This window comes from Scyliorhinus canicula, chromosome 19 (assembly GCF_902713615.1).
Source record: "Scyliorhinus canicula chromosome 19, sScyCan1.1, whole genome shotgun sequence".
In the NCBI taxonomy this organism is placed as follows: Eukaryota; Metazoa; Chordata; class Chondrichthyes; order Carcharhiniformes; family Scyliorhinidae; genus Scyliorhinus; species Scyliorhinus canicula.
The window spans coordinates 95,913,575-95,929,208 of record NC_052164.1 but is presented as its reverse complement, the minus strand read 5'-3'; positions in this window follow the sequence as shown (position 1 = coordinate 95,929,208).

The window sequence follows — 15,634 nt, the reverse complement described above, 5'->3', positions numbered from 1 at the left end:
ACTGACCTCTGACCTCACTGCCATTCACACACACTGACCTCACACTGCCATTCACACACACACACTTACCTCACACTGCCATTCACACACACACACACACTGACCTCACACTGCCATTCACACACACACTGACCTCACACTGCCATTCACACACACACTGATCTCACACTGCCATTCACACACACTGACCTCACACTGCCATTCACACACACACACTTACCTCACACTGCCATTCACACACACACACACACTGACCTCACACTGCCATTCACACACACACTGACCCACACTGCCATTCACACACCACTGAACCACACACTTCCATTCACACACACACATGACCTCACACTGCCCATTCACACACACACACATGCAACCTCACACTAGCCCATTCACACACACTGACCTCACACACACACACACACACACACACACTGACCTCACACTGCCATTCACACATACAACACTGACCTCACACTGCAATTCACACACCCACACACTTGAACCATTCACACTAGCCATTCACACACACACACTTGACCCAACACTAGCATCACACACACACACACACGTGACTCACAATGACCATTCACACACACCACTACTGAATTTACCACACTGATTCACACTACACTGACTCTCACACTGCCATTCACACAAACTCATCCATACACATCACACTGACCCCTCATTCACACACACACACTACACACTGACCTCACACTGCCATTCACACACACAACACACACACTGACCTCACACTGCCTTCACACACCACACACAACACTGACCTCACACTGCCATTTCACACACACACACACCCACTTGACCTCACACTGTCCCATTCACACACACACACACCACTGACATCACACTGCCAATCACACACCCACACACTGAACTCACACTGCCATTCACACACACACACACTGACCTCACACTGCCCTTCACACACACACACTGACCCACACTGCCATTCACACACACTGACCTCACACTGCCATTCACACACACACACACTTACCTCACACTGCCATTCACACACACACACACTGACCTCACACTGCCATTCACACACACACACACTGACCTCACACTGCCCATTCACCAACCACACTGACCCCACACTGCCATTCACACACACACACTGACCTCACACTGCCATTCACACACACACACTTACCTCACACACACACACACACTGACCTCACACATGCCATTCACACATACACACACTGACCTCACACTGCCATTCACACACCCACACACTGACCTCACACTGCCATTCACACACACACACACTTACCTCACACTGCCATTCACACCACACACACACACTGACCTCACACTACCACTCACACACACACACTAACCTCACACTGCCATTCACACACACACACACACTGACCTCACACTGCCATTCACACACACACACACATTGACCTCACACTGCCATTCACACACACACACATGACCTCACACTGCCATTCACACACACACACTGACCTCACACTGCCAATTCTAACACACACACACTGACCTCACCTGCCATTACACACACACACACTGACCTCACACTGCCATTCACAACACACAACTGACCTCACAACTGCCATTCACACACACACACACATGACCTCACACTTGCCCATTCACACACACACACACACTGACCTCACACTGCCATTCACACACACACACACTGACCTCACACTGCCATCTCACACACACACACACTGACCTCACACTGCCATTCACACACACACACACTGACCTCACACTGCCATTCACACACACACTGACCTCACACTGCCATTCACACACACACACACACTGACTCACACTGCCATTCCCACACACACACACACTGACCTCACACTGCCATTCACCCACACACTGACCTCACACTTGCCATTCACAACACACTGACCTCACACTGACCTCACACTGCCATTCACACACACACACTGACCTCACACTGCCATTCACACACACACTGACCTCACACTGCCATTCACACACACACACACTGACCTCACACTGCCATTCACACACACACTGACCTCACACTGCCATTCACACACACACACTGACCTCACACTGCCATTCACACACACACACTGACCTCACACTGCCATTCACACACACACTGACCTCACACTGCCATTCACACACACACTGACCTCACACTGCCATTCACACACACACACTGACCTCACACTGCCATTCACACACACACACTGACCTCACACTGCCATTCACACACACACAGACCTCACACTGCCATTCACACACACACTGACCTCACACTGCCATTCACACACACACACACACTGACCTCACACTGCCATTCACACACACACTGACCTCACACTGCCATTCACACACACACTGACCTCACACTGCCATTCACACACACACACTGACCTCACACTGCCACTTCACACACACACACTGACCTCACACTGCCATTCACACACACACACACACTGACCTCACACTGCCATTCACACACACACACTGACCTCACACTGCCATTAACACACACACACACTGAACCCACACTGCCATTCACACACACACACTGACCTCACACTGCCATTCACACACACACTGACTCACACTGCCATTCACACACACACTGACCTCACACTGCCATTCACACACACACACACACAGACCTCACACTGCCATTCACACACACACTGACCTCACACTGCCATTCACCACACACTGACCTCACACTGCCATTCACACACACACACTGACCTCACACTGCCATTCACACACACACACACTTACCTCACACTGCCATTCACACACACACACACACTGACCTCACACTGCCATTCACACACACACTGATCTCACACTGCCATTCACACACACACACTTACCTCACACTGCCATTCACACACACTGACCTCACACTGCCATTCACACACACACACACTGAACCCACACTGCCATTCACACACACACACTGACCTCACACTGCCATTCACACACACACACTGACCTCACACTGCCATTCACACACACACACTGACCTCACACTGCCATTCACACACACTGACCTCACACACACACACACACACACACTGACCTCACACTGCCATTCACACACACACACACTGACCTCACACTGCCATTCACACACACACACTGACCTCACACTGCCCTTCACACACACACACTGAACCCACACTGCCATTCACACACACTGACCTCACACTGCCATTCACACACACACTTACCTCACACTGCCATTCACACACACACACTGACCTCACACTGCCATTCACACACACACACACACTGACCTAACACTGCCATTCACACACACACACACACTGACCTAACACTGCCATTCACACACACACACACTTACCCACACTGCCATTCACACACACACACACTGACACACTGCCATTCACACACACACACACACTGACCTAACACTGCCATTCACACACACACACACACTGACCTCACACTGCCATTCACACACACACTGACCTCACACTGCCATTCACACACACACTGACCTCACACTGCCATTCACACACACACACACACTGACCTCACACTGCCACTCACACACACACACACACACTGACCTCACACTGCCATTCACACACAAACACACTGACTTCACACTGCCATTCACAGACACACACTGACCTCACACTGCCATTCACACCACACACACACTGACCTCACACTGCCATTCACACACACACTGACCTCACACTGCCATTCACACACACACACACTGACCTCACACTGCCATTCACACACACACACACACTGACCTCACACTGCCATTCACACACACACACACACTGACCTCACACTGTCATTCACAAACACACACACTGACCTCACACTGCCATTCACACACACTGACCTCACACTGTCATTCACACACACACACTGACCTCACACTGCCATTCACACACACTGACCTCACACTGCCATTCACACACACACACTGACCTCACACTGCCATTCACACACACACACACACACACACACTGACCTCACACTGCGCTTCACACACACACACACACTGACCTCACACTGTCATTCACACACACACACACTGACCTCACACTGCCATTCACACACAACTGACCTCACACTGCCATTCACACACACGCTGACCTCACACTGCCATTCACACACACACACACTGACCTCACACTGCCATTCATACACACTGACCTCACACTGCCATTCACACACATACTCTGACCTCACACTGCCATTCACACACACACACACTGAACCTCACACTGCCATTCACACACACACTGACCTCACACTGCCATTCACACACACACACACTGACCTCACACTGCCATTCACACACACACTGACCTCACACTGCCATTCACACACACTGACCTCACACTGCCATTCACACACCCACACATTGACCTCACACTGCCATTCACACACACACTGACCTCACACTGCCATTCACACACACACTGACCTCACACTGCCATTCACACACACACACACTGACCTCACCTGCCATTCACACACACACACACACACACACACTGACCTCACACTGCGCTTCACACACACCCACACACTGACCTCACACTGCCATTCACACACACACTGACCTCACACTGCCATTCACCACACTGACCTCACACTGCCATTCACACACACTGACCTCACACTGCCATTCACACACACACTGACTCACGCTGCCATTCACACACACACACTGACCTCACACTGCCATTCACACACACACACACACTGACCTCACACTGCGCTTCACACACACACACACACTGACCTCACACTGCCATTCACACACACACACACGCTGACCTCACACTGCCATTCACACAAACACACTGACCTCACACTGCCATTCACACACACACACACTGACCTCACACTGCCATTCACACACACACACACATGACCTCACACTGCCATTCACACAACACACTGACCTCACACTGCCATTCACACACACACACAGACCTCACACTGCCATTCACACACACACACACACTGACCTCACACTGCCATTCACACACACACACACACTGACCTCACACTGCCATTCACACACACACACACACTGACCTCACACTGCCATTCACACACACACACTGACCTCACACTGCCATTCACACACACACACAGACCTCACACTGCCATTCACACACACACACACACTGACCTCACACTGCCATTCACACACACACTGACCTCACACTGCCATTCACACACACACACAGACCTCACACTGCCATTCACACACACACACAGACCTCACACTGCCATTCACACACACACACACACTGACCTCACACTGCCATTCACACACACACACTGACCTCACACTGCCATTCACACACACACTGACCTCACACTGCCATTCACACAAACACACTGACCTCACACTGCCATTCACACACACACACACACTGACCTCACACTGCCATTCACACACACACACACACTGACCTCACACTGCCATTCACACACACACACCTGACCTCACACTGCCATTCACACACACACACACTGACCTCACACTGCCATTCACACACACACACACACACACACACTGACCTCACACTGCCATTCACACACACAACTGACCTCACACTGCCATTCACACACCACACACTGACCTCACACTGCCATTCACACACACACACTGACCTCACACTGCCATTCAACACACACACACTGACCTCACACTGCCATTCACACCACACACACACTGACCTCACACTGCCATTCACACACACACACACTGACCTCACACTGCCATTCACACACACACACACTGACCTCACACTGCCATTCACACACACACACACTGACCTCACACTGCCATTCACACACACACACACACTGACCTCACACTGCCATTCACACACACACACACTGACCTCACACTGCCATTCACACACACACACTGACCTCACACTGCCATTCACACACACACACTGACCTCACACTGCCATTCACACACACACACACTGACCTCACACTGCCATTCACACACACACACTGACCTCCACTGCCATTCACACACACACTGACCTCACACTGCCATTCACACCACCCAACACCACTGACCTAACACTGCCATTCACACACACACACACTTACCTCACACTGCCCTTCACACACACACACACTGACCTCACACTGCCATTCACACATACACACACTGACCTCACACTGCCATTCACACACCCACACACTGACCTAACACTGCCATTCACACACACACACTTACCTCACACTGCCATTCACACAACACACACACACTGACCTCACACTACCACTCACACACACACACTAACCTCACACTGCCATTCACACACACACACACACTCACCTCACACTGCCATTCACACACACACACACATTGACCTCACACTGCCATTCACCACACACACACACACTGACTCACCACTGCCATTCACACACACACACACACTGACCTCACACTGCCATTCACAGACACACACTGACCTCACACTGCCATTCACACACACACACACACACTGACCTCACACTGCCATTCACACACACACACACTGACCTCACACTGCCATTCACACACACTGACCTCACACTGTCATTCACACACACACACACTGACCTCACACTGCCATTCACACACACTGACCTCACATTGCCATTCACACACACACACACACACTGACCTCACACTGCCATTCACACACACACTGACCTCACACTGCCAATCACGCACACATTGACCTCACACTGCCATTCACACACACACTGACCTCTCACTGCCATTCACACACACACTGACCTCATACTGCCATTCACACACACACACACTGACCTCACACTGCCATTCACACACACTGACCTCACACTGCCATTCACACACACACTGACCTCACACTGCCATTCACACACACTGACCTCACACTGCCACTCACACACACACACTTACCTCACACTGCCATTCACACACACACACACACTGACCTCACACTGCCATTCACACACACACACTGACCTCACACTGCCATTAACACACACACACACTGAACCCACACTGCCATTCACACACACACTGACCTCACACTGCCATTCACACACACACTGACCTCACACTGCCATTCACACACACACTGACCTCACACTGCCATTCACACACACACACACACAGACCTCACACTGCCATTCACACACACACTGACCTCACACTGCCATTCACACACACTGACCTCACACTGCCATTCACACACACACTGACCTCACACTGCCATTCACACACACACACACTTACCTCACACTGCCATTCACACACACACACACACTGACCTCACACTGTCCATTCACACACACACTGACCTCACACTGCCATTCACACACACACACTGATCTCACACTGCCATTCACACACACTGACCTCACACTGCCATTCACACACACACACACTGAACCCACACTGCCATTCACACACACACACTGACCTCACACTGCCATTCACACACACACACAATGACCTCACACTGCCATTCACACACACACACACTGACCTCACACTGCCATTCACACACACTGACCTCACACACACACACACACACACACTGACCTCACACTGCCATTCACACACACACACACTGACCTCACACTGCCATTCACACACACACACAATGACCTCACACTGCCATTCACACATACACACACTGACCTCACACTGCCATTCACACACCCACACACTGAACTCACACTGCCATTCACACACACACACACTGACCTCACACTGCCCTTCACACACACACACTGAACCCACACTGCCATTCACACACACTGACCTCACACTGCCATTCACACACACACACTTACCTCACACTGCCATTCACACACACACACACTGACCTCACACTGCCATTCACACACACACACACACTGACCTAACACTGCCATTCACACAACACACACACACTGACCTCACACTACCACTCACACAAACACACTGACCTCACACTGCCATTCACACACACACTGACCTCACACTGCCATTCACACACACACTGACCTCACACTGCCATTCACACACACACTGACCTCACACTGCCATTCACACACACACACACTGACCTCACACTGCCACTCACACACACACACACACACTGACCTCACACTGCCATTCACACACAAACACACTGACTTCACACTGCCATTCACAGACACACACTGACCTCACACTGCCATTCACACACACACACACTGACCTCACACTGCCATTCACACACACACTGACCTCACACTGCCATTCACACACACACACACTGACCTCACACTGCCATTCACACACACACACACACTGACCTCACACTGCCATTCACACACACACACACACTGACCTCACACTGTCATTCACAAACACACACACTGACCTCACACTGCCATTCACACACACTGACCTCACACTGCCATTCACACACACTGACCTCACACTGTCATTCACACACACACACTGACCTCACACTGCCATTCACACAAATACTCTGACCACACACTGCCATTCACACACACACACTGACCTCACACTGCCATTCACACACACACACACACACACACACTGACCTCACACTGCGCTTCACACACACACACACACTGACCTCACACTGTCATTCACACACACACACACACTGACCTCACACTGCCATTCACACACACTGACCTCACACTGCCATTCACACACACGCTGACCTCACACTGCCATTCACACACACACACTGACCTCACACTGCCATTCACACACACTGACCTCACACTGCCATTCACACAAATACTCTGACCTCACACTGCCATTCACACACACACACTGAACCCACACTGCCATTCACACAAATACTCTGACCTCACACTGCCATTCACACACACACACACTGACCTCACACTGCCATTCACACACACACTGACCTCACACTGCCATTCACACACACACTGACCTCACACTGCCATTCACACACCCACACATTGACCTCACACTGCCATTCACACACACACTGACCTCACACTGCCATTCACACACACTGACCTCACACTGCCATTCACACACACACACACTGACCTCACACTGCCATTCACACACACACACACACACACACACACTGACCTCACACTGCGCTTCACACACACACACACACTGACCTCACACTGCCATTCACACACACACTGACCTCACACTGCCATTCACACACACACTGACCTCACACTGCCATTCACACACACTGACCTCACACTGCCATTCACACACACACTGACCTCACGCTGCCATTCACACACACACACACTGACCTCACACTGCCATTCACACACACACACTGACCTCACACTGCGCTTCACCACACACACACACTGACCTCACACTGCCATTCACACACACACACACGCTGACCTCACACTGCCATTCACACAAACACACTGACCTCACACTGCCATTCACACACACACACTGACCTCACACTGCCATTCACACACACACACTGACCTCACACTGCCATTCACACACACACACTGACCTCACACTGCCATTCACACACACACACTGACCTCACACTGCCATTCACACACACTGACCTCACACTGCCATTCACACACACACACACTGACCTCACACTGCCATTCACACACACACACACTGACCTCACACTGCCATTCACACACACACACTGACCTCACACTGCCATTCACACACACACACACTGACCTCACACTGCCATTCACACACACACACACTGACCTCACACTGCCATTCACACACACACACACTGACCTCACACTGCCATTCACACACACACACCTACACACTGCATCACACACACCTGACCTCACACTGCCATTCACACACACACACTGACCTCACACTGCCATTCACACACACACACACACTGACCTCACACTGCCATTCACACACACACACTGACCTCACACTGCCATTCACACACACACATGACCTCACACTGCCATTCACACACCACACACTGACCTCACACTGCCATTCACACACACACTGACCTCACACTGCCATTCACACACACACACACACACTGACCTCACACAGCCATTCGCACACACACTGACCTCACACTGCCATTGACACACACACACTCTGACCTCACACTGCCATTCACACACACACACTGACCTCACACTGCCATTCACACACACACACACTGACCTCACACTGCCATTCACACACACAACACTGACTCACACTGCCATTCACTACACACACACACACACACACTGACCTCACACTGCCATTCACACACACACACACTGACCTCACACTGCCATTCACACACACACACACTGACCTCACACTGCCATTCACTCACACACACACACACACACACTGACCTCACACTGCCATTCACACACACACACACACTGACCTCACACTGCCATTCACTCACACACACACACACCACACACTGACCTCACACTGCCATTCCTCACACACACACACACACACACACTGACCTCACACTGCCATTCACACACCCACACACTGACCTCACACTGCCATTCACACACCCACACACTGACCTCACACTGCCATTCACACACCCACACACTGACCTCACACTGCCATTCACACACACACTGACCTCACACTGCCGTTCACACACAGACACACTCCCTCATCATTTTGATCCCTCTATTTGACACAGCAAATCCCAGGAGCAGCAATCTGGTATATATTTTGTTACCGATGGTTATTGAGCGATATGTAATGGCCAGCACCTCTCTGAGAACATGTTGACTCCGTCAGTGATATGGGAGCTGTAATAAGTAATTCCTTTTGCTCGCAAACTCCTCTGGTTGGTGTCCATGTGCTGTCCCAAAACCACAGTGTGAGTTGCCATGAACTATTTGCACCACTTGAGGGAGATATATATCCTCAGTATTATAACGGAGAGCTAAACTGTAACTTAAGGTTGTGTCATGATGATCTCAAAGCAATGACAATTCACAAATAATGGTTTCTAATTTCAAAGTTACCCGCTGGTGGCAAGGAGTGGCTGTACATGGTCAGGAAATGATGGTCGTCCTGCCTGCATTTCCTGCTCATGTTGCATTGGCGCATGGCCCTGCCTATTTAGAATCTAACGCTACAGAGGGCAACAGGGACCATTTCACGAGGGAATGCAGAGTTAAGGTGAGGCTTTTTTTTTCAAAGATATTTTACTCCAAACACATGTAACATCAACAAAGTACAAAATACACATTCCATTAAATCGCAATCCACAGTTTGTCCAATTATTCCACTTTACTCCCTCCCCCACGGTGAACAGCTCCTTAAAACGTGTTATGAACAGCTTCCCTCTCATCCCAAAGCCCTCCTCCGACCCCCTCAACTCAAACTTAATCTTCTCCAACAGGAGAAAGTCCCACAAAACCCCCAGCCAGGCCGCCACCCCCGGCGGCATGTCCGACCCCTAATTTAACAGGATCCTTCGCCGAGCAATCAGAGAGGCGGAGGCCACAACGTCAGCACCCTTCTCCTCCCGAAGCTTTGCAACTTCCGAGACCACAGAAATCGCCACCATTTCGGCTGGCTTGACCTCCATCCCCACTATCCTGGATAGCGTGCCAATCACTGCCTCCCAATGGTCTCCAGCTTATCACAATCCCAGAACATAGACATAGAGACATAGAACAGTACATCATAGAACAGGCCCTTCGGCCATTGATGTTGTGCCGAGCATTGTCCGAAACCAAGATCAAGCTATCCCACTCCCTGTCATTCTGGTGTTCTCCATGTGCCTATCCATTAACCGCTTGAAAGTTCCTGAAGTGTCCGACTCCACTATCACAGCAGGCAATCCATTTCACACCCTAACCACTCTCTGAGTAAAGAACCTACCTCGGACATCCCTCCTATATCTCCCACCCTGAATATTATAGTTATGCCCCCTTGTTACAGCTACATCCACCCGAGGAAATAGTCTCTGAACGTCTACTCTATCTATCTCCCTCATCATCTTATAAACCTTTATTAAGTCGCCTCTCATCCTCCTCTGCTCCAAAGAGAAAAGCCCTAGCTCCCTCAACCTTTCCTCATAAGACCTATCCTGCAAACCAGGCAGCATCCTGGTAAATCTCCTTTGCACCCTTTCCAATGATTCTACATCCTTCCTATAATGAGGTGACCAAAACTGCACACAATACTCCAAATGTGGTCTCACCAGGGTCATGTATAGTTGCAGCATAACCCGCGGCTTTTAAACTCAAGCCCCCTGTTAATAAACGCGAACACATTATAAGCCTTCTTCACGGCTCTATCCACTTGAGTGGCAACCTTCAGAGATCTGTAGACATGAACCCCAAGATCTCTCTGTTCCTCCACATTCCTCAGAACCCTGCCGTTGACCCTGTAATCCGAATTCAAATTTTTTTCTCCAAAATGAATCACCTCGCACTTATCAGGGTTAAACTCCATCTGCCATTTTTCGGCCCAGCTCTGCATCCTATCAATGTCTCTTTGCAGCCTACAGCAACACCATCTCATCCACTACTCCACCAATCTTGGTGTCATCAGCAAATTTACTGACCAACCCTCCAACCCCCTCCTCCAAGTCATTGATAAAAATCACAAATAGCAGAGGACCCAGCACTGATCCCTGTGGTACACCGCACGTAACTGGTCTCCAGTCTGAAAATTTTCTATCCACCACCACCCTCTGTCTTCTATGTGATAGCCAGTTACTTATCCAATTGGCCAAATTTCCCTCTATCCCACACCTCCTTACTTTCTTCATAAGCCGCCCATGGGGAACCTTATCAAACGCCTTACTAAAATCCATGTATACGACATCAACTGCTCTACCTTCATCTACACACAGTTACCTCCTCAAAGAATTCAATCAAATTTGTGAGGCAAGACCTACTCTTCAAGAATCCGTGTTGACTATCCCGGATTAAGCTGCATCTTTCCAAATGGTCATAAATCCTATCCTTCAGGACCTTTTCCATTAACTTACCGACCACCGAAGTAAGACTAACTGGCCAATAATTACCAGGGTCATTCCTATTCCCTTTCTTGAACAGAGGAGCAACATTCGCCACTCTCCAGTCCTCTGGCACTATACCCGTGGACAGTGAGGACCCAAAGATCAAAGCCAAAGGCTCATCCCTTGCCTCCCAAAGAATCCTTGGATATATCCCATCTGGCCCAGGGCACTTGTCGACCCTCAGGTTTTTCAAAATTGCTAATACATCCTTCCTCAGAACATCTACCTCCTCCAGCCTACCCACTCTCATCCTCAAAAACATGGCCCCTCTCCTTGGTGAACACTGAAGAAAAGTATTCATTCAACACCTCTCCTATTTCTTCTGACTCCATGCACAAGTTCCCACTACTGTCCTTGACCGGCCCTACCCTCACCCTGGTCATTCTTTTATTTCTCACATAAGAGTAAAAAGCCTTGGGGTTTTCCTTGATCCGACCCGCCAAGGACTTCTCATGCCCCCTCCTAGCTCTCCTAAGCCCTTTTTTGTAGCTCATTCCTTGCTACCTTGTAACCCTCAAGCGACCCAACTGCACCTTGTTTTCTCATCCTTACATACTCTTCTTTTTTCCTCTTGACAAGACATTCAAACTCTTTTGTGAACCATGGTTCCCTCACGCGGCCATTTCCTCCCTGCCTGACAGAGACATACATATCAAGGACACGCAGTATTTGTTCCTTGAACAAGTTCCACTTTTCATTTGTGCCTTTCCCTGACAGTTTCTGTTCCCATCTTATGCTCCCTAATTCTTGCCTAATCGCATCATAATTACCCCTCCCCCAATTATAAACCTTGCCCTGCCGTATGGCCCTATCCCTCTCCATTGCAATAGTGAAAGACACCGAACTGTGGTCACTATCTCCAAAGTGCTCTCCCACAAACAAATCTAACACTTGGCCCGGTTCATTACCCAGTACCAAATCCAATGTGGCCCCCCCTCTTGTCGGCCTATCCACATATTGTGTCAGGAAACCCTCCTGCACACATTGTACAAAAACTGCCCCATCCGAACTGTTCGACCTATAGAGGTTCCAATCAATATTTGGAAAGTTAAAGTCACCCATGACAGCTACCCTGAGACCTCCACACCTATCCATAATCAGGGGCTGTTTAGCACAGGGCTAAATCGCTGACTTTGAAAGCAGACAAGCAGGCCAGGAGCACGGTTCGATTCCCGTAACAGCCTCCCCGAACAGGCGCCGGAATGTGGCGACTAGGGGCTTTTCACAGTAACTTCATTTGAAGCCTATTCTTGACAATAAGCAATTTTCATTTTTCATTTTCATCTGTTTTGCAATTTCTTCCTCCACATCTCTATTACTATTTGGGGGCCTATAGAAAACTCCTAACAATGTGACCGCTCCTTTTCTATTTCTAACTTCGGCCCATATTACCTCAGTAGGCAGATCCCCTTCAAACTGCCTTTCTGCAGCTGTTAAACTATCCTTGATTAACAATGCTACTCCTCCACCTCTTTTACCACCTTCCCTACTCTTACTGAAACATCTACACCCCGGAACTTCGAACAACCATTCCTGTCCCTGTTCTAACCATGTCTCCGTAATGGCCACAACATCGTAGTCCCAAGTACCAATCCACGCTCCAAGTTCACCTACCTTATTCCGAATGCTCCTTGCATTGAAGTAGACACACTTCAACCCACCTTTCTGTCTGCCGGTACGCTCCTGCGACCTTGATACCCTCCTCAGTACCTCACTACTCTCAACACTGGCTTCTGGACTACAACCCCAGCCCCCTGACAAATTAGTTTAAACATATGAGCATGATTCATCAGCCCCCGCCCACACTTCTTGCACATCGACCTCCCCCTGGAAGAACCCTCTCATTCTCACCCGAAGCATGTGTACCCAGTGCACCACCTTGAACTGAATCAAGCTCATCCTCGCGCAGGAGGAGGTTGAATTCACCCGCCGCATCACCTCATACCACAGCTCCCAACCTCGCCAAGTACTCCTCCTGTTTATTCTTGATCCGCACCCCTACACCCCGCCCTGCTCCCCCAGCCACCCATATATGTCTCCAATCCTGCCCTCCCCCAAATTGTCAGGAAGCAGCAGTTGCTCCAACAACGTGTACTTCAGTAGCTTGAGGAACATCAACCAGTCTTTTCACACAAAGTCACGTGCCTGCATGTACCTAAACTTACTGCCCCTCGGCAGCTCTAATCTCTCCCACAGCTCGTCCAGTCCCCCAAACTCCGCTCCACGAACATGTCCCTAACCCGCTCTAGCCCTGCCTCCCTCCACCTCCCATCCATCTCCAACTTAAAATGCTTCCTCAACTGGTTCCACGTCCTGACCATTGATGGCAGCACTGAGCTCCCCCGTATATTTCCCCGGAGTTAGCGGCAATGGGGGGTGTCATCATGGTTCCTTTCTGTCTCTGCCTCGGCAACAGACTCCCTTCACCCTCATCATCTTAAATGATAAAATATTAAAACATGCTGCTGTGCAGAGGGACCTGGGTGTGCTAGTGCATGAGTCGCAAAAAGTTGGTTTACAGGTGATTAAGAAGGAAAATGGAGTTTTATCCTTCATTGCTA